Source organism: Camelus ferus, chromosome 34, assembly GCF_009834535.1.
Source record: "Camelus ferus isolate YT-003-E chromosome 34, BCGSAC_Cfer_1.0, whole genome shotgun sequence".
Taxonomy (NCBI): Eukaryota; Metazoa; Chordata; class Mammalia; order Artiodactyla; family Camelidae; genus Camelus; species Camelus ferus.
In genome coordinates, this window is record NC_045729.1 from 2,228,540 (window position 1) to 2,252,763 (window position 24,224).

The window sequence follows — 24,224 nt, forward strand, 5'->3', positions numbered from 1 at the left end:
TGATATTCATATAGTTAATGCTTTATTCATATAAATATAATATATGTATATTTATTCATATAAATAAAATATATATTTATTTGTATAAATAAAATTCATATAAATAATAGATTCATAGGTTTAGAAGAGATCACTTAGTTTGCTAGTTTGGTTTTCAAAACTCACATGACAAAATGGTTGGGTGAAGTATTTAATTTTTTTTTTTTAATCTCAAACCTAGGAATGAAAGAAAAGAAATGGTATGAGATGGGGTGGAGACACCTTAACAATCTATGTTGTCTCTGGGGATGGGGTCTGAGAGGGATTCGTTATGGCTGACAAAATGTGCCTCTGGATAATCAGCTGGCAGTTGGAAAACACTGATTCAGCCCAACAATTGGCTTTTTACTTCTTGGAGAAAACCATGCAATCTGACATGCTAATATTTCCATTAAGGTTTCAGTTGCTGAGAAACCGCTGAAAGTTAAGGGAGCAATCCTTTTCTTCAAAAATTGGAACATAATGACAAAAATAGTTTTTACAATGACAAAAATGCCAGGCCTTCGTGGACACCTTGTAAAGATTTTAATTTACAGTTCTATTTCTGGATGTTTATTTCTGGATGTGTAATGCTCTAGCAAAAATTTTTAGCAGCGTAATCATCTACTGACAGTGCTGTTCGGAGAGATTATACACTCATTGTGAGCTCACGTCAGCCCTGATTTAGTCACATGGAAGCTCAAGTTCACCCGGGCTGCACTGCTGGACCCTCTGAGTCTCAGGCAGGTGCTTCTGAAGAAGCAATATTTGACACAATATATTCCCTGTCCGTCCTCCACATTAATAAAGAAGTGGGAATGAGAGACCACACGATACAGGGCAGAACTGGATTTGCAGCCAGACAACCCGGTGTGTCACGTGGGACTGTGCTGTGCACCTGGAGTGACCTTGAGAGAGTCACAACGACCTCTCTAGGCTGTTTCTTCCACTATAAGATTGAAGGGATATTGTTGGTATCAGATGATTCTTAGACAAAGTGCTTCGTAAACCAGACAGCATTGTCCTCGCTTAAGGCATGGTCAATGTGCTTGCCGATGTGTTCATTAATAGATAAGCCAGATTCGTGTCTGGAGATCTGGAAATGTGGGCCTGGTGCAGACTATGCAATCTGGGCATGTTTGTTGAGCGAAACTGAGAAAATGAAATGAGAGAGAGAAAATATACTGATTTAGAATAAGCATATTAAATGCTTTATAGGGCAGAACTAGACTAAGGTAAGAAATGAACTAAGTATATGTTTTGAAGAAGGGCTCACTCGCTTTTTTCTATTTTTCCTTTGTTTGCAAGTATGTGGTTTAGAATTTGTTCTTAGCAGTCTTAGATGCAGAGGCTGACTTTTTTCCTAAACCCCTGGGGTTCTGTTTCTGTTAATAAGATCACTGTATTAACGTCATGTTAGAAAATTGAGAATCTTAATGGCATTTCGAGTCTACTTTAGGTTTATCCAGGGAGAAATATTCTCATTTAAACTGTGTTATTGTTCAATGCAAAATTAAAAAAAGAATCTGGTATAACTTTATTCATATGTTGTTATTGCTATAGCTTGCGAAGGGGACTGCATTCTCATTAATTTCTCACTGGTTGATTTCACCAGGCACTAAGGGGTTACACAAAAGAAGCCGATTTTTGGTGTGTGCCCTGTGCCAGATGCCTGAACGACTCAAAGGATAGCAGTTGCCTTTATAGAAATGCCAAGATTTATAAGGTGGCCTCGGCAAGAACTAAAAGCTTGAAGTATTTCTGTATATATGGGATTAATTTATCAAAATCCATCAAGTCCGTGTTTATTTATTTAAAGACCTGGGTGCTGAGGAAATAACTATACACAAGATATAGTTCCTGCCCCCAGGCGCTTGTGCTTTAGTGGGAAGACAGGCACATTAAAAGGCAGTTTTGGGTGGGGGGTGGGGGGTAAGCCCCACACCTGTGGGGGCTCACAGTGAGGACACCAGCCCGGCCTTAAGGAGGGGGCTGTGACAGGGAAGGTTGGTCAGAGGAAGGGACGTCTGTGCTGGAACTTGAAAATCACAAGGAGGTGGAGCTTAGCGACCCATGAGACTTGATTCCAGAAGATGCTTCGAGCTAATCAGGTGCTGCTCTCAGGAATCTGAAGCCTGGGAATGAGCTGTGAAGATCTTGGTGATGGGTGTGTGAAGACATGAGGAAAGGAAAGCCTGAGGGAAGCCTGGGTGACCAAGCTCCAGCCCCAGTTGTGAAAAGCATGAACGGGACGCCCAGGAGCAGAGGGAGGAAGTGAATCCAGGGCACGGAGTGAAGGAGGGTGGTCGGGAAGGAGAGAGGCTGCTGCCTCGCCTCGGGGTGGCTGCCCAGTCCGGGTTCCAAGATGCTTGCAGTTACTATTATTTCTGTCCATGGCTTCCATGAGATTCCTCGATTCTCAAGGCAACCTCATCTTTTCTTGAACTAGCTTGAGTGGATCTTTGTGTTTCACGAGCCAGAAAATCTTGAACTCAGTGCGAGGCCAGCCAGGAGGCCTACTGGGGTCTCTTTCTAAGCAGTCTTGCCTTCTTTATTCCCAGGTGCAGAAGCAATGTGCTTCAGGGCTCCTGTTGAGTCCAAACTCTGGACAACCCTCATGGGAGAGCCAGGCCTCTTGTGTGGACCTGCTACTCTGCTCCCATGGGTTCTAGAGACCCTTCTGCACCCTCCTAGAGGGACAGGTAACTAAAAAGCAACATCCTCTATCCTATCAACTGACTGGGAGTTGCCTGGCCTGTGACCTCTGGGGTTTGGCCCTGTTTCCCATCAGTCCAAACTTGGCTTTATACCACTTTCCTTAAATGAGCCTCCAGTCTTGCACACTCATTTGCTCCCAGTGCTTTTCAAGCACCATCATCTGTGCCCGACGTCTTGACGCTGTTTAGGGGTCACTGGAATCTGCTACGACTCTACTTCAACTTGATCTATGATTGTCACTCCCTCAAGGTGACACTGTTTGCTGCGATATTGCCATATGACCCTTACAAAGTCAGTGGGAGACAATCTGAGCATCACTGCTTTCCCAGTTTAACCTTGGAAGGTCAGTTGACCGAGGTTATTAGAATAAAATTCCCAAATATATACAGTGCTATTTTTGTTTTAATTTTTTCTTCTGAAATAAGAATGGGGCAAACAGGTAATTGTCGTTGGTCACGGCATGATGTGTGACGATGTCAGTGAGTGGGGAGAGGTGATGCCAGCCAGTATAAAGACACAGAATGAGGCTCATGGGGAACTCCCAGTGAGAACAGGACTGAAATAAAATCTCACTATTTGCAAGAAGGGGAAATCCCTACCCAACTGAAACTGTGATTTGATTGTCCATATTTGACAGATTTTAGAGTCTGGAGATGTCAAAGATTTAGGCAGTACCAGAACCCCTGTCTTCTGGCTCCTGAAGTGACAAATTCCTGAGATAATCAGAATAGCTTCTCCTCTGATTCCACACCCACCAACTACTTGGCTGGAAGTTCAGGAGTTAGATACGCACCTTGGATGCATCCAGCCTCATTCACCACACTGCCAGAAGCAAATATTCTCACTACAACATCCTTTAGCAGTGAGCTCCTTTCCATAATCCTGCAATTTCTGTAACTCCAAACTCAGGTTGCCAACAAGCGAAACTTTTCTCGTCCCCTGCACTCTATGTTTTAAAATTTTATTATTTTTTAATTGAAGTATAGTCAGTTTACAATGTTGTGTCGATTCCTGGTGTACAGCACAGTGCTTCAGTCACACATATACATACATACATTCCTTTTCATATTCTTTTTCATTATAGGTTATTAGAAGGTATTGAATATAGTTCCCTGTGCTGTACAGAAGAAACTTGCTGTTTACATAGTTTATAAATAGTAGTTAGTATCTGCAGATCTCAAACCTCATGCTCTATTCTCTAAACATGAATTCCCTTCCCACATGCTCCACTGTGGCAATACGCTCACCTAAGCCAGAAACAGCCGTCTTTGACAATTCCCTTTCCTTTTATGTATGTTAATAACAGAACCTTGGTTGGTTTTGTTTTGATTCATTTTGTTTTGTTTCTTTGAAGCAGCTTTTCTCCTCTTCCTTTTTCTCTGTTATCACCCTCTACCCCCGTCAAGACTTTCATTATTTTGTGCTCTGTTAATAAGTTTCTCACCAGATCGATTTTTTCTATCTCGTTAATTTTGTTAGTTCTCTCCACTCCTTTCAAAATCTTCTGCAGAGAAAGCTGCAGAAATGAGTTTTATTGTGCCATCTGGATTTTAAGGCTCTCTGTAGCTTGCTGCAAATGGCAACCTCTCCCACCGAATTTCAGAATTATTGCTACCCTGCAGTACACAATCTGAATGGTATTTTCACTGTTCTCAGAAAAATGTCCCATTTGTTCCTAATGTGAAGCCTTTTTTATTCCCTGCTGGACCTGATTTTGTCCCACCATTCCAACTCACTTCTGCCTAGAAAACTGACAGATCTTCCTGTATTCCTCCCTTTTGCATTAATCTCTCATTTCTTGAACTCCGTTGACACTTGATGTTGGTGAGACACCAACCAGTCAATCACATGGTGAGTTTGCACGTGTGTGGGACTGTGAGCACTGCAGTGGGAGCAGAAGCATGTGGAGGGCAGGTTCTGCACGTGAATTTAAGTGGGAGCTGTGGTTCTATTGGGAAGAGAAGTGCTGGGTAACTTTCTCTGATTGGTCCTGGAGAAGATGATTGACAAGGAAACGAGATGCTAGGGATGTTCACGAGTACAGAGCAGGTGATAACCGCACACAGACATTGCGGGTGGTGCCAGGTAAGACCTGGGGTTCCTCTGCAGCATCAGTGCTGACGTGGGAGGGTCGGGGGCCAAAACGGAGGACAGCCTTGGCGGATCACCAAGACCTGGTGAGTAGAATAGAAGGGGCTGGAGCAGCGTGTTGGGCCACACGCTTGTCTTAAAGGTTTTGATACTGACACTGGTGTCCTTCCCCAAGGAAGCACGTTCTATGAAACAGACCATCTTACTGTGTCTTTATAAAAACAAGGAGTTTTTAAATGAAACAAGCAGAGGGCTCTTTTGGCTTTGAGTAGCAACATTCTGATACAGGACAAATCATTGCTGCTTTCGTTTTTTAGTTTTTGATTTTTATACGTACCTATCACAGGCATATTCCCACGCCGAGGACGTATTTTGGGCTCCTATTATTTCTTCCCTGAAAAGGGTTTCTTAAAGGCAAAAGAATAGAGCTCTGATTATATTTTTGAAGTTAATGCATTCTGGAAATTAAAAAAATGTTTTTATTAAAACGACAGTTTGAATTTAAAGGGCCACACAATTTAATTGTCAGTTGATGGATGCCAGATGCCCCACAGTCCAGTCGTCCCTTTCCTGTTCACATGTTCTTGTTATGAATTCCTTTACTCCTTCCTGATTAACCAACAAAAATGCAGGGCTAAACTGTTTACACTTCGTTCCTGGCTTATTTTTGCTGTATGTTCTATTTCGTTGGAAGATATTTTAATGGCTTTCTTCCCATTAGCAGAATTTATAGTAGAAAATTGCTTTTGCTTAAAAAAAAAAAAAAAAGACTTGGCAGGGCAGACATTTTAGGTTGATCATTTAGTTTCTAAAATTTAGCAGAAATAAATAAGATGAGTTTGAAATGTATTTCATAGTCAATGAGTTAAAAAAAAAACCAAAAACTTGAGTTGCTGATTTCAGCTAGCTCAAAGAGAACTTCTAAAATGTAATTCACTCTTGGAGTGATTCCAAATGGATACTTTCTGCTTAAATTTGCAAAATTTCCCAATGCTGTGTCAATATTTCAAATAGTATTGAAAAAGTTTATGAGCAGCATTGATCTGACTTCCAGCGCACTGAAGGCAGGTGGTGTCTTGAATTTTCTGAGCACAATATTCACAGAGTGAAAAGAGACACCAGCTTGGAAAAATGCATAGTCCTGATTCTTCCTAGTGTACTTGCAGCTCAATTGCCCTTTACCCCTAATGCTTTAATTTTCCTTTTTCCCTTTTGAAAGGTTTTATTTTGAATAATTTCAAACATACACAAAAGAAAGAACAGTATAGTAAACCTCAAAGTATCCAAGACTCAGCTTCAAGAATCGTCCACTCGCAGCCAATCTTGTTTCATCCGTTTCCACACCTACTTTCTCCTTCCCCCTAAAGTCAATTATTCTGAAGCAAATTCCAGACGTTCAAGTCATTTCATCTGCAAATATTTTAGCATGATCTCTAAATTAGGATTCCTATAATATCATCACCACATCTTTAAAAATTGAGAGTAATTTCCTTCAGCAAATATCCAACTCAAATTCCCTATTTTGTCTCATATAATTTTTATAGTGTATTTATTCAAATCCGGATCTAAAGAAAGTCCGCATTTTGTATTTGGTCAATATGTTACCGGTCTTACTGGATTAGGGCCCCATCTTCATGACCTGATTTAACCTTTATTACATCCTTAAAGATCTATCTCCAAATACAGACACACTGGGGGTTAGGACTTCAACATATGAGGGGACACAATTCAGTCCATAACAATGTAATAACTCTCCCCAGGGGTCAGCGTCTAAACTGAACCCACTCTGCTAACTAAACAATCTTTTGTTTCCTTTTAATCCTTCCTGATAAATGACTCATATTTTAAAAGACTCTATCAGGGGTTAAAAAGGCTACCTTAACTAAGCATTCTGTTTCTACCAACCCTAGGAAAATTGGATCAAACGTTTGAGATTAATACATATGAATTCAATTTTTCTGTGATTCTCTAATTTTAAACAATTGATTTAATATAAGGGTTAAATTAGTTTTAAGTACTAAAAATATAGTTAAACACATACAAATAGAGGGTAAATTTAGAACGAAGATTTGAATACAAAATATAATACGTATTTCTGAAACTTTTTGTAAAGTACTTAAAACATACTGAAAAGGAACTCTGACATAAATATCTCTGTAAATCAACTTAAAAACTGGCATTTTAAGAATAATATAAAAAGTTGTCCTCTAGCAAACTCCGACATATTAGTGAGTTATATGGCCCGATGCTCAGGTTTTACTTAGTGATGCAGACCCTGACTACCTTATTTAAAATGCAGTTCATGCTTCTTGCCATCAACTCCCCATCTCTCTTTCATTGTTTTATTTCTTCCACAACAGACCATCTTCTGAAATACTGAATATCAGATGTGTTGAGATTTACTTTGCTTATTTTGTTTGTTCCTCTGCCTATTTCAACCAGACTGTAAGCTCCACGTGGTCAGGGTCGCTAAATCTCCAGCCTGCAGAGCTGTGCTTATCACATCACGGCCACTTAATATACATTGACTAAATAAATAAACTTGCAGTGAATCAAATTATTCTGTCCAGTTGGATTTTTGACAGCCAGCCAGCCAGATCTTTTCTATTTTACGTAAACTAAATATAAGTTATAAAGCAAACGCATCGGAGTCAACCAAAGGTCTTGCCACAGCACAGATGGTTGAACGCCACCCCCACATTTTGGATTCTGTAAATCAGGCATGAGGCATGAGAATTTGCATTTCCAATGAGTTCCTAGATTCTGCGGATGCTGGAGGTAGAGGAAACACTTTGAAAACCACTGCTTCACAGAAACCCAAACTCGACAGCATTGTGAAATGTGAGGGTGGGTGTGAATTACCAGCATCTGGACTTAGCTCGTGGCTCAGTGCATCTGCTACGCTGTAATTAACCTTAAGGAGCACATGCCGTGCAGCACAGGATCAGAATGGCAGTAAGTAATTTCCTTGACGCTCTCCCAACAAATTAAGGAGAGCGCTGAGTCCCCATGGGCTGTCATTTTGTCCAGGTGTGCTAAATATGGACCTTCACGACGGCAGTAGACTCACACAAAGCAAGCCCTGGCCCTTCCCAGAGTGTTTTCGTTAACATGATGAATGGATGGAAATTTTCCCATTGGAAAGCTGTTATGGCTTTTCTTTTGGTGGTATCTTTTTTTTTTTTTTTTAGAGATTCTCTAATGCAGCACACACAAAAAAATTGAGCATTCCAGCTACTGAGACAGTAAGATCTAGCCCTTCGACAGCGACTTTCATCCTGACAATTCTTGGCAAACATTAACTAATGCCTCAGGCCATCCTTGGAGGCAAGCTATCCTCTCTACGTTTTGTTCTTTCAGAGGCTGGAGACAGAGGTTTGGCATCTATCTCGTGTTTCTGCGGGCTGGCCTGTCTCCTTTTTGGTGATTTATGCAGCGTCAGGGAGACGAGGCGCAGACCTTTAAAGCCAGAGTCTCCTGCGGCTTCGCCTCTTGGGGCAGGTCATTTTCTTACTCAAATGCTGTTTCCAACAATCCTATTTTTCATGCGCAGTGGTTAGTTATGAAGGCAATGATCTTAAGGACTCTGACGTTTATTATCCAGTGGGGTGAACTTAGAGGAAAACAGATACCTTGCTTTTATGGACAATCTTCTACGTTAAAAAAGAACAAGGAAAGAGATATATGTAAAATGGTCAGCCAAATACTCACAACTCTGTTGACCTAGAAAAGCTTCCAGTAACATGCTCACTGTAGCCGGTAAGTACTGGTTTAAATTTCTCTTATATTGTCTATGTTCTAAAATTTTGATACGGGGGAAAGTCCATCACCAGAAAGAATATCTTTTATTGGATGAGAAAGTACACACACAGAGTCCAGAGGATCAACAGGATATTTCCTTGATTCTTAATTATACTAAATCCACCTCTACCAGTAAATAGAAAACAGCCCCACTTTCCAATCTTTTTTCTTTTTCCTTCACTCATGTAACATCTGCTGAGTGCCTAGGTACTGGGGCTAGGTACTGATTTAGTTGCTGCGATCAAAGCAGAAAATAAAATAAAGGTTCTGGCCTCATGGATTTAGATTATAGTAGAAGAGACTAGTTAAACAAAACTGCATGTGTGTATCAGAATTAAGAAAAGGAATATAAAAACGAACATATGTATGTATGTATCAGTATGACTGAACTATTATGCTGTTCACCAGAAATTGACACAACATTGTAAACGGACTACACTTCAATTAAAAGAAAAAGAATTAAGAGTTGATAAATGTAGTGTAGACATCGAGACAGAGTTCTCAAGTGAGATGACACTTGGCCCAGGAAGGAAGTGTGGGAGTGAGCAGCTTGGATATAAAATATTCTAGGCAGAGGGAGGTTAGGTGCCAGTGCCCTGAGGGAGAAGCGTGGGTGACATATTCAGGATCAACAGGGAGGCAATGGGTGGCAGTAGGGTGAGTCTGGGTGGAGGGACACTAGATGAAGCGAGGGGTGCAGATCAGGCCTCCCCTTCTCTCTAAACCTCCCACAAACTAATTGGAGGGTTAGCCTAAGTAGGAGACCTGATGAGTAGACACTTAAAATTTACAAGGTATTGTCCAGAATTGGGTAGAAGAACTAAGACATGTTAGCTTTTCTCTAGAACAGTTACAGATTGAAAATATGGGTCATTTTGAATGTATGTTATTTTCTCATAGAATTAGAGATTTAAGACCTCAGGCTTGACTTCTTACTTAGCAAAAATCTCAGGTTGTATCTCTAAGGACTGTGCCTCTGTAAGGGCATCACAATGAGAATCTGTGTCTGGGATTTGGCCCATTTTGGTCCGTTCCGTCACATCCTTCCACGTGCACTAAGACTGAATTTGAACTTGTATTACTACATATAAACAATGATTAAGGAATTCAGTGTTGGACTGAGTCCTTTGTTAGCAATAAATTTTGAAATGAACTAATTTGTTTTTGACCATTATGATTTCAGTAATCACCCCATTGGAACATATGTACAGTAGAGATAAAGGGAATTAGAACCATGAAGACTGATTATTCCATTTCCTTTTATGGATAGTTAATGTCACCCCTCAGGAGCAGCATCGTCTGAAAATACACGAGGGTTTCCTTTATGACTTTTGCAGATTTAAGACCGACTAAACATGTTGGTTTTCAATAAAGAGTGACATAAATCAGGAAAATAGCCAGTCTAATTTTGATGAGCAGAATTAATGTCATTAAATCTTTTTTTATGGTTCTCTGTTTCCTATGTCTTCTAATGTGGTTTCCCTGCACAACACAAAGAAACATCATTGAATTTTATATATGAGTAATTTATTTTGTATTGGTTTTCACATTCTCACAGGACGTCTTGAGGTTTGAGGTTATTTTTATTATGCATTTTACATTCATATGGTGTACTTGTAAATGGAGAACTTTGGGGTTGGAGGTACAAGAGAAGATCTGATCTGCCTAAAACAATGATATGTACTTTGCTCATGGTATGAGGCATTGGCAGGGTGATTTGAAGGCGACCAGTAGAGGTGACCAAATGTCCTAATCCATCCATCAATTTATCCATCCATCCATCCATCTTCTCTGACATTATTCCCCTCAAAACCAACACAAACCATAGGTTATAGCTCTAGGACTTAGAAACAAGCTAAAATTTCAGGTTCATTTGGGGATGAATTTGCTGCCTACTCAATGGAGGTGACCACCAGTGAGAACTTGATGGGAATGGAGGATTAAATGGGGTTGGGGCTAATTCATCTCATTTAGGGACGTGGCTGCATTCATTTCAGGGATCTCCTTTCATACCTGTTTTCAGTCTTGCTGTTGATAATCCATAGCACATACTTTGAGTGATTTCTTCACCAAAAAAGCAAATGTTACACAGACAAGTTGAGATCGTGAAACAAACATCTCTCTCAAGGCACATATGCGTGCACACATGCATGCATGAGGAAGAAGTAATGTGATGATATTGTTTACTTTTATATTTATATTCTCACCTCATTGCAAAATGAACTTGGAGCAGGTTAGAGAAAGGCCTACAGAATAATATGAATGTAGGAACAAAGATATATGGAATGGAACTGGTCATGCTTAGTGTTGCCAGAAAGTCACCTGGCGTCTAGATCAAGTATATAAAAGGTTTGCCACTTTTTATGGCACATATGTTACTTTGAAATACTTCTTTTAAATTCTAGAGAAATTCATCGTGAAACTTGATGGAATACATATTATATTTCGAGCAAAAAAAAATGTCCTACCTAGGGAATGAGGATGAACACACATTCTGTAGTGATGGTTAGAGGACAAAGTTGTTGCTGTTTCCTCTTCTAGCCTACATTGCTCACTGCTCCCTCACTATCCAAGAAGCACACTTTTAATCCTGTGACATCAGTTAGCAAAAGTCATTTTCCTGCTATTTACAAGTCTTTAAAAAGTTATTTCCATGCTATTATAAAACTAGCGTTTCCAGACCATGTACCCCCAACGTCAGGGTGTTCTGAGCAGCAATCATATAGAAGGTCATAACCATATGTTGCCCTTTCATCCATGACCACCATTGCCATGAGCATGGCCATTACTACTGTGTGTCCAGAAGAGGCTTCAATGAGGTGTCTCGGTTTTATGCTTAACCAGCTCACTGATGGTTTCCCCACCTGGCGCAGATTCACTTGGCTTCTCAAGCTGCCAACCTATCACTTACGTGACAACTTTCTGCTGCTTTATTGACACATTCTCCTATTCAGTAGTTATGGCGTACTCCATAATCCATGATACTGTCTTAAATCATTTATCTTCAGAGTTTGACGCAGTGTTGGAAAATATAGAACATGGATTTGCACCTTACCTTAAAATAGAACATGTTTAAAGATTTAACACCACTCCATCATCCAGATAGTGCTTAGGTCATTGGTTTGCTATGTGATGCAAATTGTCACTTATGGCGAGTCATTATCTTTTACTTCGGTAGTTTCAATTTTTAAAAAATATTTATTTATTTATTCATATTGAATTACAGTCAGTTACATTGTGTCAATTTCTGGTGTACAGCAAAATGTCCCAGTTATGCATATACATACATACACTCTTTTTTATGTTCTCTTTCATTAAAAGTTATTATAAGATATTGAATATAGTTCCCTCTGCTATACAGAAGAATTTTATTTTTTATCTATTTTTATATAGTGGTTATGATTTGCAAATCTCAGACTCCTAATTTATCCCTCCCCATCCCGTTTCCCCTGGGAACCATAAGATTGTTTACTATGTCTGCAAGTCTGTTTTTGTTTTATAGATGAGTTTATTAGTGTCCTCTTTTTTTTTTAGATTCCACATATAAGTGATATGATATGCTATTTTCCTTTCTCTTTCTGGCTTACTTCACTTAGAACGACGATCTCTGGGTCCATCCATGTTGCTAAAAATGGCATTATTTTATTCTTTTGTATGGCTGAGTAGTATTCCACTGTATAAATATGCCACAACTTCTTTATTCAGTCATCCGTCAATGGACATTTAGGTTGCTTCCATGTCCTGGCTATTGCATACAGTGCTGCTGGTAGTTTCAATTAAAACTCACCATCAAAGACTTTGGTACCACCATGATATTCTGCTCCATTTCCCTGGTTCACTCTCCCTTATTCTTAGACAAACATTTCGCACCTTCTCTTCTCTCCTGTAATCTCCAGCATGTATTACTCTTAGCTGATGATATTGCTTTCAGTTTCACTAAAAAATATAAACAATCAGAATAGGACATTCACAAACTCTCACGATCATGTGTCCCAGCTCACCTGCATCTGGACCACTTACTTTCACTTCCCTCTTGTGCTCTAGAACCCATCCCCTCTCACTCTCACTCAACTGCCAAGCATCATCACTTTTCTTTACTGAATCAAACATGCTGCGATATCTTATATTTGTAAAAACCCTCCCTTGACCTCATAATTTTCTTCAAATACCACCTTGTTCCCCAATTGTCCTTTTACAGGAAAACTGTGTGTAGACACATTGCCTTTATGCCTTTCTTTTCTTTCTTAAACACTCTCCAGGCAGGCTTCCATTTTCACAACTCCATGAGGACAACACTGAGGTGACCAAGGATCTCATTTTCAGATCCAGTAGTCAGTTCTCAGTCTCACCTTGACCCTCCAGCTCATTCAGCTCAGTCCATTTGCCCTTCTTGCTTGAAGCATTTCCTTCACTCGTCTTCACTTTCGTGTAGGTTTCCTTTCGCCTCACTGGACATGTTTTCTCAGTCACCTCCTCCTTTCCCTTACTTCTGAATATAACACTCCAGCGCTGATCCATGGACTTCTTATAGCCTCTGAATTATCTTCTCCATTTCTGTCTCTGTGACGATCTCATCTAGTCTCTTGGCTTTAAATACAAGCTGTATAGTGTCAACCTCAACATTTACGTCTTCCACTTGGACTTCTCCAAACTCCTCACATATACAGTCATCTAAGTTATATCTCCTATTAAATATAATATATGCATCTCAAATGTCATATGTCCAGAACTGAACTTCAAATTCCCACCACCAGAACCCGTACTTCCTGAATTCTTCCCCATCTAGTAATCACCAAGCCCCTTGTTCCAGTTTTTCAGACCAGAATCCTGGCTTGCCATAGTTTCCTCAATCTTTTACATAATACATTTAATCCATCATAAATCCTGTTGGCTCTTTCCTTAAAATGCATTCCATCTTTCAACCTCTACCACTGCCACTCTAATTCCAGTCACTAGCATTGCCTGAGACAGGTTTCTGAAATGGTTGATATCTTTTCCATTTCCACAGCAGCATATGAGAGTTTCAGTTTTCTAGTCAATATTTGCTCTTATCAGTCATTTTTATTTTAGCCAGTTTAGCTTGTGTGAAATGGTATCTCATTGTGCTTTTATTTTTTTCTACTGTGTTATTTTGTTTTTTTACACTGTAGTTTTACATGTACACTCTCCAACAGCAATGTCAATTGCTTACAGATTGACTTTTTTTAAAAACTTTTTTTATTGAGTTATAGTCATTTTACAATGTTGTGTTAAATTCCAGTGTAGAGCACAATTTTTCAGTTATACATGAACATACATATATTCATTGTCACATTTGTTTTCACTATAAGCTACCACAAGATCTTGTATATATTTCCCTGTGATACACAGTATAATCTTGTTAATCTATTCTATATATGCCTGTCAGTATCTACAAATTTTAAACTCCCAGTCTATCCTTTCCCGCTCCCGCCCTTGGCAACCACAAGTTTGTATTCTATGTCTATGTGTCTGTTTCTGTTTTGTATTTATGTTCCTTTTTTTTTTTTTTTTTAGATTCCACATATGAGCGATCTCATATGGTATTTTTCTTTCTCTTTCTGGCTTGCTTCGCTTAGAATGACATTCTCCAGGGACATCCATGTTGCTGCAAATGGCGTTATTTTATCTTTTTTATGGCTGATTACTATTCCACTGTATAAATATACCACATCTTCTTTATCCAGTCATCTGTTGATGGACATTTAGGCTGTCTCCATGTCTTGGCTATTGTAAATAGTGCTGCTATGAACATTGGGGTGCAGGTGTCTTTTTGAAGTAGGGTTCCTTCTGGATATATGCCCAGGAGTAGGATTCCTGGGTCCTATGTTAAGTCTATTCCTAGTCTTTTGAGGAATCTCTGTACTGTTTTCCACAGTGTCTGTACCAAACTGCATTCCCACCAGCAGTGAAGGAGGGTTCACTTTTCCCCACAGCCTCTCCAGCATTTGTCACTTGTGGACTTTTGAATGATGGCCATTCTGACTAGTATGAGGTGATACCTCATCATAGTTTTGATTTGCATTTCTCTGATAATTAGTGATATTGAGCATTTTTTCATGTGCCTATTGATCATTTGTATGTCTTCCTTGGAGAATTGCTTGTTTAGGTCTTCTGCCTATTTTTGGATGGGGTTGTTTGTTTCTTTCTTATTAAGTCGTATGAGCTGCTTATATATTCTGGAGTTCAAGCCTTTGTTGGTTTCATTGCAAAAATGTTCTCCCATTCTGTAGGTTGTTGTTTTGTTTTGCTTGTGGTTTCCTTTGCTGTGCAGAAGCTGGTAAATTTAATTAGGTCCCATTTGTTTATTCTTGCTTTTATTTCTATTGCTTGGGAAGACTGCCCTAGGAGAACATTTTTGAGATGTATGTCAGATAATGTTTTGCCTGTATTTTCTTCTAGGAGGTTTATTGTATCTTGTCTTATGTTTAAGTCTTTGATCCATTTTGAGTTTATTTTTGTGTACGATGTAAGGAAGTGTTCTAGCTTCATTGATTTACATGCTGCTGTCCAGTTTTCCCAACACCATTTGCTGAAGAGACTGTCTTTATTCCATTGTATATTCTTGCCCCCTTTGTCAAAGATTAGTTGACCAAAAGTTTGTGGTTTCATGTCTGGGCTCTCTATTCTGTTCCATTGGTCTATATGTCTGTTTTTGTACCAAAACCATGATGTCTGGATGACTGTAGCTCTATAGTATTGTCTGAAGTCTGGGAGAGTTATTCCTTCAGCCTCTTTTTTTTCCTTCAGTAATACTTTGGGAATTCTAGGTCTTTTTGTGTTTCCATATAAATTTTAGTATGATTTGTTCTAGTTCTGTGAAATATGTCCTGGGTAATTTGATAGGGATCGCATTAAATCTGTAGATTGCCTTGGGCAGTGTAACCATTTTAACAATGTTGATTCTTCCAATCCAGGAGCATGGGATAGCTTTCCATTTTTTTTTATCATTGTGCTTTTCATTTTCATATTCATTATAATAAATGTTGTTGAACAGGTTGATCATCACCTTTAATTGCAACTCCATGTCCATGCTGTCTTCCAGACATCCTTTATCTGTTCAACTTCTATTTTTGTATAGCACTTGTCACCTTCCAACATGGTACATACTTTGCTTATTATATTTATTGCTTAGTACCTGTTTCCCTGACCATCTTCCTTCACAACTAGAATGTTGACATGTAATTTTTTTTTCTCTTTGGCTCACTGATGTTGCCCTGAGAATCTAGACTAGAACCTTGCATTTATTTGGTATTGGATGTAGACTAGCTGGAAAAATGAATGATCAATAGTCTTGCAGTATTACTAGGAGCACCACTGCTGAGGAGGAAATGCTTTTAGGAGGATTCGCACAAAAGAACTGAAGTGGAAGGGTGTTGTGGGTTGTTTCCTTCACCATCCGTCTGTCTTTAGTGCTCTGTGTCTCCCAGGCTGAGGCCAGGGGTCTGAGAGGCATGACTAGTCACACTTAGCAGCTACGTACATTGCTCTGTGTACTGAGCCATATGGGGATCCTCATCGGGAGAACCTGATGGAAATGAAAAATTAATGTGAAACTGGCAAAGTATTCAAGTGAAGCAGAACAGCTTTAACAGGAGCAAGAGAAATAGATGTGTGTATATATACAGGGCAATGCCTCTGCAAAAAAATCACGATGGTAAAATACAAGACAAAATTATTAGATATTTTGCTGACAGTGGTGAATAAAGATGGAATATGACCAAAGAGTTGCCTTGAGGAGCTTGACTTCCCCTACTTGCATTCCATTCATTCCGCCAAGGATAGGATGGAGACAGGCCACTCCCCGGCCAAGAAATTATCATGGTCTCTTTGTTCTCTGTTAGGTCCACATTGCCCGGCAGAGCATTCAAGGCCCTTCGCAATCTGGGTCCCACCACCCTTCCTGCTCCCCCGTTTGTCCAAACTTCCCGTAACATAAGGAGCAAAGTTCCAGGTTGTGGTCTCTTCCTCTCACTGACTTCATTTCAGGTCTGTTTGTCTTTTCTCTTGTTGCATTGGTATAAAACTCCTCCCTCAGCATACGTACAAATACATTTATACACATGAACACACACACACACACACACACACACACACACACACACACACCCCTCCTATCTGTCTTTAGAAAAATCTTACTCCTTGTACAAGGCCTAATTCAAAGGCCACATCTCAGGGCGGCATTCTTCCATGACTTAAGAAGAATAAATTTCCCTTTTTATACCATTATGATACCCAGTGCAGACCTTTTTGGATTTTAGTCTTCTTTATGTTTTTTTCCATCGAATACAAATTCCGAGGCCAGGACTTGGGTCACATTCAGCTTTTTGCCCAACAGTTTCCCCCACTCTTTGCATATAATACTTTGCAGTTGAATGTTTACTAAAACAAAAGAAAACTAAATACAAATAATGATCGTTCTTCCCTTGTACTTAGAAGATACTGAAGAGATTTTTAAGAATTTACAATGATAATCAAAACATTTAATATATATATATATATATAGTTATTGGAATCATAGGTACATTTACACAAATTCAACTACACTTAATCAGTTTTTTAAGATCAGAAGCAAGAATAGATAGAGAAGGAGAAAAAGAGGAAAAAAATGGTGTGGGGAAAATTTCTCACTATTGTCCTCATTAAGCATAGTCTCAGGAGAGAAAAAGCAGATGAGAGATCTGGATTTGTCCTCTCAGTCAGCCTCACTTCCAGTTCCTGTGACGTCTCATGGTGTGAGCAGAATTCTGATGTTTAAAGACGTGCATTTTTCATGCAACATGGCCTCTGGGAAGAAGCCAACCAGTTTGTTTGGTACAGTCATCTATCCCAGATCTGGACAGCAACCCACCTCTCTGGGCATCTTTAGAGATGGCAAGTGCCTTTCACCATCAAGCCTTTCTAACTGGATTTAAGAGTTATTTTGACTTTATATAATTTTGCTTCATTTGCTAACTTTTGAACTCAACTCTCACATAAGATACTCAACTTCCCAGTAATCTGTAAACACCACGGTACAAAATATAGGTCATATTTCTTATAGAGTAACTATATGATTTTTCTAACTTAAAAAGGTAATGGATACAAACAGAAACAGACTCACAGACATAGAAAATAAACTTACGGTTACCGGGGGCAGAAAGGGGGGTGGGAAGGGATAAATCGGGAATTCGAAATTTGCAGATACTAACAACTATATATAAAATAGATAAACAGGTTTCTACTGTATAGACAGGGAACTATGTTCAATATCTTATAACCTATGAAAAAGAATATAAAAAGGAATATACATATTATAAGTATGTCTAAAACACAATGCTGTACACCAGAAATTGACACAACATTGTAAACTAAGTATATTTCAATAAAATATTTTTGAATTAAGAAAAAGAATGGTGGGTGATCAGTAAACCTATAGGTTGCAAATTTTTTTTTTAAAAAAAGGTAATGGGAAAAGTAGATAATTTCAAGTAGAGCCACAGAGATAATGAACACTTATGGAAGATGAATATCTAAGATTTAATCATTGTACTTTTTCCTTCTGTTGTGGCAAAGGTTAGATGGATGTCCCAATAAAGGTCTCTGAGTGAATTATGATTTCTTACATGGAAAATGGTGGCCAGCTGTTTTTCTTCTCTGCTGAGTACACACCAGCAGAAAATGTTTAAAATGTAGCATGAAGGATTCATCTCAGTTACTGAAGGATTTCTGTTTGCTCAGTACTGAGACAACTTCTTGAGATGTTATAAAATCTCCTACTGTGGAAACTTCTTTTTAACCTCATTCTGTCTGGAATAGTTTATGTCAACATTTTTCAAAGTATGTTCTAGTATTTTATGGACTGTTAAGGAACGGTACTCAAAATAAGGATTCTGTTATCAAATAAATTTCAGAAACAGTAGGGTTAACAAAGTTAAACTCCTTTAATGAAGATTTTCATAGGATTTTACTCTGCTTTATGTTTGGTGAGCATCTGGAGGAGGGTAGGGATGTGTATAGTAAAATGTATTTCTAAAATTTCTTTGATAATATGAACTATTTTAGGGGCATTTTTAAAAAAAAGGATTGATATTTTGCATTAATTTTTTGGAGATATATTGAGCTATGTACTTGAAGGCGGTAAATTAAGTGAGCTTCTGTGCAATGCTTAAAAAATGTCTCACTTGCCACATTCCTACTCTTAAAAACAACAAGTCTCAAGTCTAACTCTGGTAAGCCCAGCGGTCTAATGGAGCTGGAGCCCCAGATTTGTTTGGCGGTAGGTCTTTGCAGAAGAGGCTCTGTCCATTGTCCTGACTAGAAGGTGAGCTGATCCAACTGCCTCAGGGTGAATCTGTCCTGCAAGGTTCTCGTGAGAGAGCCTGAAAACAGAGAGGGATTTCCTGAGCTTCCAAGAGCAGGTGATGTAAAGTCTTTGTCTCTACTTGCTCATAAATGTTTACATTCCACAAATCAAAACCACAATGAGATATCACCTCACACCTGCTAGACTGGCTTTTATCAAAAGGACAAGAGATAACAAATGTTACTGAAAATGTAAAGAAGCAGGAACCCTTATGCCCTGCTGGTGGGAATGTAAATTGGTACAATAACGATGGAAAAGGATACGCTGGTTGCTCAAAAAATTAAAAATCGAACTACAGTGTAATCCACCAATCTCACTCCTGGGTATATACCCAAAGGAAGTGAAATCAGCATTTCAAGGAGGTATCTGCACACACATGTCCATGGTAACATTATTCACAACAGCCCCGTAGGGAGACAAGCTAAGTGTCCTTCAGATGAATGGAGAAAAAAGTGCTGTACATATAATGGGATAGTATTCAGCCGTGAGAAGGAAGGAAATCCCACCATTTGCGACAAGGATGGCCCTTGGAGGCATTATGCTAAGTAAGCTAAGTCAGACAGAGGACAAATATTGGCTGATATCACATATCTGGAATCTAAAAAAAACACTGAACGTGTAAAAACAGAGAGAATGGTGGTGACCTGGGGCTGGAAGGTGGAAGAATTGGGAAAACGTTGCTTAGGGATACAAACTTACAACTAGTAGACAACTAAGTTCAGGAGCTCTAATGCACAACAAAGTGAGTATAGTCAACAACACTGTATTATAAAGTTCAATGTTGCTAATAGACTAAATCTTAACTGTTCTCAACACAAAAAGAAATGATAAACGTGACATGATAAAGGTATTAGCTAATGCTACTGCAGTAACCATATTGCAATGTATAAATGTGTCAAACCAACATGCTGCACACCTTAAACATACAGTGTTATATGTTAATTATAGCACAAGGAAAGAAATGTTTGTATGTCACCAGAGTCTTGTCTAACACTTGTTTCATGATTCCATCCCATCTGGTTCTTATCACTGGGGGTTTTGTAAAGGCTATGGCTATTTTTAGATGGCCACGTTGGCTTCTCTTAGTTCACAGCGGGAGGACTGTAGAATTCAATATGAAAAGGCAATCCATGGGGAGGGACGCTGGGGTTTCCTCTCCAGTCCAGTCAGCTGCAGTCTGTCTTTTATGTAAGTGGCTTTGATCACTGAAGTCTGGTCTTCAGCTCCTTACAGGTTTAGGTGCTCATTATGAAAATGTCTTCATGTAGGAATAATTGAACGCCAAGAGTTGTAGGAAAAACAACTTTACTCCCCCCTCCCCTTGTGGGACACTCAAAATTCTTAAAGGAATCTTTCAGGGAAGAAATAACTCTCAGTTAATAATTAATGTGTTGAGTTTTCACTCATATCTTTAATGTAATTTTAAGCATTATATCAATCATACAAACTTCCTCTTTTATGTAACACTGAAGAGATGTAAGTTGATGCCATCTGATGGAAAACAGTCCTTGTAAGAATGCATTCTCCATACCATGAAACAGTGCAAATAGGGGTTTGAATTAAAAAAAAAAAAAACAGATGTTTGAACAATTTTAAGACACAGCACTTCTACTGCATTTTATTTGCCCACTAATATTTCCCTTTTAAGCTAAGGAAGGTAGACTTTTGCACAGTTAAAAGTGGAGAAAGGGAGCTATTCAATCAAGTAAGTTTTCTCTAAAAGTAGCTTCTTAACTACCTTTTAAGAAGCTAAATAATCCATCATGCTTTATCACCATGAGCTTGAAAGTAGGAAAGTGGATCTTGTCCAAAGAGATACACTAGTTTGATTTAGAAGATATTTTACTTTTGAATGAATACGTTGAGTGACAACAGGAATCAGCCACACTATTAGTAGTCGCTCCCCCAAAGCTCTGCTGTGCAAATAAATCACTCACATCTTTTGCAGCTGCTAAGACGGGTGCTTCCTGAATTTATCACTCCTTTCATATAAGGTGGACTTCAAGTCAGCCAAGAATTTCACGGCAAGTTTGTTTGATAAAGCGCAGTGAATTCTTACCTGCCTTCAGGAATGTTGCTCTAAATTATTTGGATCTTCACTAGTTTGGCTCCTCTCTGTGTTTATTTTAGATGATAGAATGGAAGAGCTATTTCCTACCTGTCGAAATTCAGTGACAGATGAACGAGTAGTCATTCCTTGAGTGAGGATGACTCAGGAGATCTCGGTTGACAAATGTTTTCCTAAAGTGGTGCTAAGCATTGGTAGAAGAGGTAGATACATTTCCATAGAAACAAGACTATTAATCTATGCATCTAAGGTACACAGACATGTGTTAGCCACCTTCTCATTTTCTCTACCTCTGTTTTCTTCACTGCGTCAAAGTTAACATCACCGATGGCTCCACTTTCAAGTGTGAGTGTTCTGGGCCTAGGATGCCATGGCCCAGACCTTACCTGAGCCAGGCTCATCTCCAGCCAGGACTGAGGTGCGGTCAATGAGGTGCAAGGCTGTTCATCCAAGAAGCCCTTGAATCATTGCACACACCTGCCTCTTCCTTCTCAGCTCTGGACTGGCTCTGAAGACAGGAATGAGGTTTTACTCAGGCTTTCTCCCCTTGGTTCTCATGGGTCACCCTGTCCAGGGCCCTGCCTGGTGCTTATCCCCATGCCACAGCCTTCCCCGAAGCCAGGTGGGTCTGATGGGCATCCTGGTACTTCACTCAGTCTCCTGTTGGACCCTTAGTTTACTCAACGGCTTTGGTCCTGCCATGTGAACACATCTCTCTTAGGGCACTGCTTCGATTGTCCAGCTCTACCCACTGGAGTGAACACCCAGCACTGAATACTCCGAAAGCGGTACTGACAACCCAGCCATCCTCACCCAAGTGAAAGCTGGTAGTTCAGTGCATATCTCTACCCACATCTGCCTGGTTTCAGCTCACCCCGTCTTCCCACGCCAGCTTCCTGATGCCTTAAGAACCATTCTGCTCATGCTACTTAACTTTATTACCTTGGAGAATGTTTTGGGATGAGATTAACATTTAAACTGGTGAACTTGAAGTAAAGCAGATTATCTCCATAATGTGGGTGGAAAGGCCTGAATCGACAGAAAGCCCCGCCTCCCCAAGCAAGAAGGAATTCTGCAGCAGACTGCCCTTGGACTTCATCTACACCACGGGCTCTCCTGGGTCTCCAGCCTGCCAACGCACTCCGAGGGTTTAGACTTGCCAGCCCCGTAACTGCTTTAGCCAGTTCCTTATACTAAATCTTTTTCTGTTTCTCTGAGAACCACTGCCTTGTGTTGTAATACCTCAAACTCAACACCATTATAAATATATGTGTTTCTCTGTGTCTGTGTGTGTGTGTGTGTGTATATATCTACTGTGGGAAAAATGAGGCTTCGTGTTGACTTTGGATCTGAGCTCTAATAAGCGATTTTACTTACTGTAGTCATGGGAGGGAGTTAGCCAAAAAGTCTTTTCACAAAAAGCCTTTGCAGTCGCTGGTCCCTCTGCCTGGGTTGCTCTTCCCCCAATAATTGTAGAGTTTATTCCTGCATTTTGATTTAGGTTTATATTCAAGTGCCTCTTCTCAAAGCAGCCTTCCCCAACTACCGTCTGCATAGCCTTTCCTTCCTTAATTGTTATTTCTCCTTAGAGCTTACAACTACCTGACATTTTATTCTGCATGCATTAATTTCTCGGTTGTTCCAATCTCCATTAGCATGTGAAGTCTGTAGACTTCGCTTTATTCTCTGCTGCATCCCTGATGCCAAGACAGGGACTTGCGCAGACTGGAGGGATGGAAAATGTTTGTTGAGTGGATGAATGAATGAATGAATGTTCTATGTAATAATGGCGTAATTCCCACAAGGCTTGTGAGTGTGTGTACTACTTAATTTGAGCAAAGTCAGAAGCCTGTAGCAAATATTATATTACTTCCGTGAAAACCATAATCTCCTGGAGTAAACACAAGTTTGAGAGGCCATGACGAGGTTACATGAGTGGGAAGTTAATAGAAAATGTGACGGAGTAAAGAACTGCCTATCAAAGAGCAACCTTGTGGTTGTGAAGACAAGGAAGAGAGTATGCAGACTTACAGTTTAAGAAGACCTTTGACCCACCTGGCAGATTTCCAACCGTGCTGTTTGTTCATGGGCCCTCCGTGGTCCCCGGAGTGTGTGTCTTCTCCAGCCTCCTCTGGCTTTTCTTACTGAGAAGGGTAATTTCAACAGAGCGTTTGAATGCTTATGTTAAAATGAACAGGGAGACAAGGATGTTAGTATGTAATTTCTTCCTCCTAAAGTAACATATTGTGGCCAGTGCACAGCATGTGTCTATTCTTCTGGATGCTGAGTGTTCACATAGGTGGTCCAAATAAAATAATGGGATAGACTAACTGGTAGATAGATATAACCATCTCACATTCTCTAGATTATAGAAGAGCCGTGTCCACATTCAACTGGCAAAGTGAAGCAGCGATGCCCCACGTTAGAGACCCAAAGAGTGGAGATGCTCCTCCAACACCAGTGCCGTCTTACCTGGCAGCCTCCAATCACTGTAACTCATCTGCTGGTGGTCCAGCTGTGGGCAGGCTGGAATTTCTTCCCAGATTTGAGAATGGCTTTGGGGTCTGATGCCACATAAGCTATGGGAAGAGGACAGGCTTTGGAGTCAGCCAAATGTCTAATTGAAACCCGGCCTTGCTGCTCACTGTTTGGATGGACTTAACTAAGTTATTAAATGTCTTTGAGCAGTAATTTCTTCATCTTTATTAGAGGAATAATTGTACTTACCTGGGAAGGTGGTTATGAGGGTTCACCTGGCACATAGTTTACACTTGAGACATGATAATTTTTTACTGATTTACTGCACTGAGAATTCCCCATTTCACTTTCTGTGGTCAACAGTGAAAGTACTGTGTTACAGAAAATTCTTTTTTCTTTCTTTCTTTCCTTCTTTCTTTCTTTCATTCTTTCTTTCTTTCATTCTTTCTTTCTTTCTTTCTTTCTTTCTTTCTTTCTTTCTTTCTTTCTTTCTTTTCTTTCTTTCTTTCTTTCTTTCTTTCTTTCTTCCTTCCTTCCTTCCTTCCTTCCTTCCTTCCTTCCTTCCTTCCTTCCTTCCTTCCTTCCTTCCTTTCTTTCTTTCTTTCTTTCTTTCTTTCTTTCTTTCTTTCTTTCTGGAATTAAAAAAATTTTTACACAATTTTTGTTTTCTTCCCAGATAACATTTTC